Here is a 5325-nt window from a genome sequence, read left to right on the forward strand (position 1 = left end):
CGATCGATCCGGTCATAACATCCAGCCGGGTTTGGGGTGTTACATAACAAACTCAAAATCCACCCTACCTTATTCGGCCAAAGAACCCTTATTGACCATAAGTTGCTTACCTTCACGTGGTCTAATAATACGATTCAAGCTTATCCAAGTCGATACTCCAAGCCTCATTGCTCCTCCAAAGTTGTCTATATCACATAGTCCAAGTCAACACTTGCCCACAAGGGCAAAATAGTCATTTAACACCCTAGGGGCAAATGGTAATTTTACCCCACAAGGGTATTTCAATAATTTTACCCTACTGTGGGTATTTTAGTAATTTTTCAAACCATGGATATTTTGGTAATTTTATAAACAAAGGGTATTTTAGTAATTTTACAAACCAGGGGTATTTTGGTGATTTTATAAACCAAGGGTATTTTGGTAATTTTACAAGTCAAGGTATTTGGTAAATTTACAAATCGAGGGTATTTCAAGAATTGGTAAACTAAAGTATTCTAAACATGGATAACAATACGAATGGGCCTAAAGCCTATTCTCGGCCCAAATGGGCCCACACGCCGTGTGGCCCTTTTAGCCCAAACCTAGCCACAGATATTCGATTCACCTAGCCTAGTCCAATATTTACTACACAATCAAACAACTTATCCAATTGGGCCCAGAGGCCCATTGGGCCCACATGGCTCCTTTCGCCCATCGCGTTCAAGTAGCCATCCTACGCCTAGAGTAGTAAGAAATACACACCGATAGGAGATCGGAGTTAATCCGCCCAAGCACTTCTAGCCGATGCCCAACCCAAACGAGCTCGCCATAACGCGAAAGGGATCACCAAGAAAGGTACCTTTGCTCTCCTCATAGTTCTCTCTATTTAAAGCTAGCTTCAGATCCACTCCTATGTTAGCTTACCGATGTGGGATCCTCCATCATCGAGTTTAAATTCAACACCAACTCTTGCCATCCCAACATAGCAAAATAATCAACCTTTGCATGCCAAGGATTCAACCAAAGTCCTCCTATATGCCAACTCACGCCATCACCACTAGGCCACCAACTCATTTGTGTCATAAATCCAACATATTAAACTTTAAAGCGCACCTACTTGCTTCTAGATTTATTGAAAAGAAAACCAAAATATATTGCAAGAGCCAAGACTTGAACCTTGGACCCTTTGCTTCCTCTATGGCGTCACTTCCTTGTCCCTAAGTGGCGCCACCTTGCCACCACGCCACACTCCTTTTTGTGTCACAATTTCTCCAACAATATTCTTAAGGCCTACCTACTACACCTGTGGTTTGATCTACCTTAAATTTTTACTAGAGTCCGTGTTTGAACCCAAGACTTCTCCAACACTTCTCAAGACACTTAACCACTAAAATAAGCCTTCATTAACAAAATTTACATGCACAACAAAATATTAAAAGTGCCTTCAACCGCTCCCATGCTCAAGGCCCAAAACTTCTAGGCCCAAATTGTGGTGTTACAACTCTACCTTCCTTAAAGAAATTTCGTCCTCGAATTTCCATTTAACAGGTAGTCATCTAACATCTACCCTACTACGCTATCATTACAAGACTCGATCTAAATAATTTTAATACGATGTGGAACATCTAATTACCGAAATAAAGAAACATTTATCAAGCACGCATTCAATTCGTAACACACACTTAAATAGGATAAACTTGGCAATCCCGAGCTCGATACTCCTTGGACCCACATCTAAAGCATCCTCCCATCTTCCTAAGGTATTCACCAGTATGACGCCCGTTGCAGTCTTTGCAGGTTGGAAAGTTTGGTCGTGCCTTAACATGTTTCACGTAACGAAGCTTGGTCTTCGAGAACTAGAATCCTTTCTCTTCTTACATCGTAAGCACCCCGCTTGAAACATTTCCTAATTTCCTTAACCTTGGTCTCCAATACTTCCTCTACCACTTTCCTTACTAACTCGCCATTGCCTCAAGACCAAGCTCGAGTTACCGCACCAAGTTGGCGGACTTTTCTTACCCTCAAAATCCATATCAATACTCTACATTACCAAGACACATATCAATTAACTACAAAGATCTCAAAATTTTACTATTTATTCACATGTCTTATGCAGAGATAGTATTTTCAAGTTTCTATTTTCACAAAATCATAGCCTAGCTACGCCTCAGATTCTAGAGTTTTAGGGTTGCCCAAGTTATAATGTCATGATATGGTCTTAGTTCTATCTACAATAATATCTTAATACAAAGGTAATATGAGGAATGTAAATACTTACAGACTTGGTGCCGGGATTCAGTGCCACTTCTTTATCATCCATAAAACCCATGTTTTTGTTTCATCAAAATAAAAGATTTCATTTGAAAACACTTTTTTTTAAAAAATATTGATTTAACCTCGCTCAATAGAAAAACTTTGAACATTTTTAAAAACCTATAGGAAAAACTTTTTTTAAAGATTTTCGGACCCGATCCACGTACCGAGTTGTTGTAACTGTGCTCGATACCACTAAATGTAACACCCCAAACCCGGCTCGGATGTTATGACCGGATCGATGCGCCACATTGGTGCGCTCAAAACACTTAGTTTGGAAAAGCTGAGTTGGTGTTGTAAAAGATACTTTTAAAAGAAGGTTAAAGTGAATGGAAGTCGTGCACCGTAGGAAACCAGAAAAAGAGGAGGTGAGTCCGCTTGACCGCTAAGTACCAAGCTCTCTTCGGATCCAATCCTAGACATGCACACCGCCATTGCCACACTCTAACATCTCGTATAATTTTGAGAAAAACCGTTTGATTATGACCATCTTAAGAAAATGATTAAGGTTGCAAAACGTTTGCTTAAAGATATTTATTTTTCTTGGGAAAAAACATTTACTTTGCGGAAACTTTGCGCGTCATCGTGATCTTTTAAAACAAGTAGATTTTATAAAACGAACCCTAGTGTTAACGAGTTTAATAATCCCCAAATAAAAGCAATTAAAAAGAGCGGCCTTATTACAACTTTTAGCATAATAAAAATAAAATAATCCAAATTAAAAGCTAAACTTATTTAAAATCGGCAATCAATCTTCATGGCCACTCTGAATCCCGCCCAGCTCCAAGTCCACCAATTCTAGGGCTCACCTGCTAGGATGGAAGAGGAAGGGGGTGAGTTTGGGAAAACTCAGTGTATACAGAAACCCATCCAAAGCTCAATTCAGCTCGAGCCCATTGGGCCTAAGCCCTATTCAGATAACAGATACATGAGAGGTCAAGCCCTTTTCGTATCACAGAGCAAGGCCTTAGCCCTTTTACATAACAAAGGTGGCCCATAGGCCCGATTCAAGAACATGAGTAACAACAAGAATAATGAATGCAAGCCCATCCGGGAGACTACTCAACCCACCAACCGCTACACCGCCTGCACCAACCCTACACACCATGTGGGGAATATCTCAACCCACCCACCCTACACACATTGTTGCAGCAAAGAACGTCGCTCAAATTTCAGTCATTGAGGCAAAGCCTCCAAGACGTGGTTGAACCACTTTCAAGATTTCCTCCATTAATACCCCAATCCCATGCAATGATATTAATAAATGCATATCATGCAAAATACAGAGTAATCAATCATGCAGTTCACCAATTTAAACCCTAGAGGTATATTGGTAATTTTGCTATTTAGGGTAATTTGGTAATTTTGCTCTTTAGGGTAATTTCAGTAATTTTGCTCTTTAGGGTAATTTCGTGATCTACGCTACTACACAAGCTAATTCAGTAATTTTTATCGGTTTTATGCAATTTGATTCTCCCATCTAACCGACAGCTACTTTGCCCACCTCTTGCCCATATTGGGTCAGTAAGCCCATTGGGCCCGCTTTTGGCCCATCGAGGCCCTTTTCCTAATACGTTGATACGTCACACAAACTTACTTACCACTTTGCGGTGCTAGATCTAATAATTACTCTATGTCTTGAGAGCATTCGATACTCACAAGCCTATGAAATGCCGGAATTTTGGCATTTTGGCTTTTGCCGAATTGAACTAAAGAAGGGTGTTTAGACACACTGCTTTCATGACGATCTCATGAGATCCCTTACGATGTCCTACAATTATTCATCACCATTTTAGCATACAAGTTATGCTTAACAAACTCAAAATCCACCCTACCTTATTCTACCAAAGAACCCTTATTGACCATAAGTTGCTTACCTTCACGTGGTCCAATAATACGATTCAAGCTTATCCAAGTCGATACTCCAAGCCTCGCTGCTCCTCCAAAGTTGTTTATATCACACAGTCCAAGTCAACACTTGCCCACAAGGGCAAAATAGTCATTTAAGACCCTAGGGGCAAAATGGTAATTTTACCCCACAAGGGTATTTCAAGAATTTTACCCCTGTGGGTATTTTAGTAATTTTTCAAACCATGGATATTTTGGTAATTTTATAAACAAAGGGTATTTTAGTAATTTTACAAACTAGGGGTATTTTGGTGATTTTATAAACCAAGGGTATTTTGGTAATTTTACAAGTCGAAGGTATTTCGGTAAATTTACAAATCGAGGGTATTTCAGTAATTGGTAAACTAAAGTATTCTAAACATGGATAACAATACGAATGGGCCTAAAGCCTATTCTCGGCCCAAATGGGCCCACACGCTCGTGTGGCCCTTTTAGCCCAAACCTAGCCACAGATATTCGATTCACCTAGCCTAGTCCAATATTTACTACACAATCAAACAACTTATCCAATTGGGCCCGTAGGCCCATTGGGCCCACATGGCTCCTTTCGGCCCATCGCGGCCCGAAGTAGCCATCCTACAGCTAGAGTAGTAAGAAATACACACCTGATAGGAGACTGGAGTTAATCCGCGCTCCAAGCACTTCTAGCCGATGCCCAACCCAAACGAGCTCGCCATAACGCGAAAGGGATCAGCCAAGAAAGGTACCTTTGCTCTCCTCATAGTTCTCTCTATTTAAAGCCACCAGATCCACTCCTATGTTAGCCATCGATGTGGGATCCCTCCATCATCGAGTTTAAATTCAACACCAACTCTTGCCATCCCAACATAGCAAAATAATCAACCTTTGCATGCCAAGGATTCAACCAAAGTCCTCCTATATGCCAACTCACGCCATCACCACTAGGCCACCAACTCATTTGTGTCATAAATCCAACATATTAAACTTTAAAGCGCACCTACTTGCTTCTACATTTATTGAAAAGAAAACCAAAATATATTGCAAGAGCCAAGACTTGAACCTTGGACCCCTTGCTTCCTCTATGGCGCCACTTCCTTGTCCCCTAAGTGGCGCCACCTTGCCACCACGCCACACTCCTTTTTGTGTCACAATTTCTCCAACAAT

At 40.7% G+C, this 5325-nt stretch overlaps 1 long non-coding RNA gene across 1 annotated transcript; it reads right to left on the reverse strand.

The window, feature by feature from the left end:
* Window positions 1–2878: 2878 nt before the first annotated feature.
* On the reverse strand, window positions 2879–4911 carry LOC128285318 (uncharacterized). The gene is made up of 2 exons (XR_008275816.1): window positions 4806–4911; window positions 2879–3101 (listed from the first exon to the last, which is right to left on the reverse strand). It is a non-coding gene; the product is annotated as an uncharacterized LOC128285318 (long non-coding RNA).
* Between the last annotated feature and the right edge of the window lie 414 nt (window positions 4912–5325).

Source organism: Gossypium arboreum, chromosome 12 (assembly GCF_025698485.1).
Source record: "Gossypium arboreum isolate Shixiya-1 chromosome 12, ASM2569848v2, whole genome shotgun sequence".
Lineage (NCBI taxonomy): Eukaryota > Viridiplantae > Streptophyta > Magnoliopsida > Malvales > Malvaceae > Gossypium > Gossypium arboreum.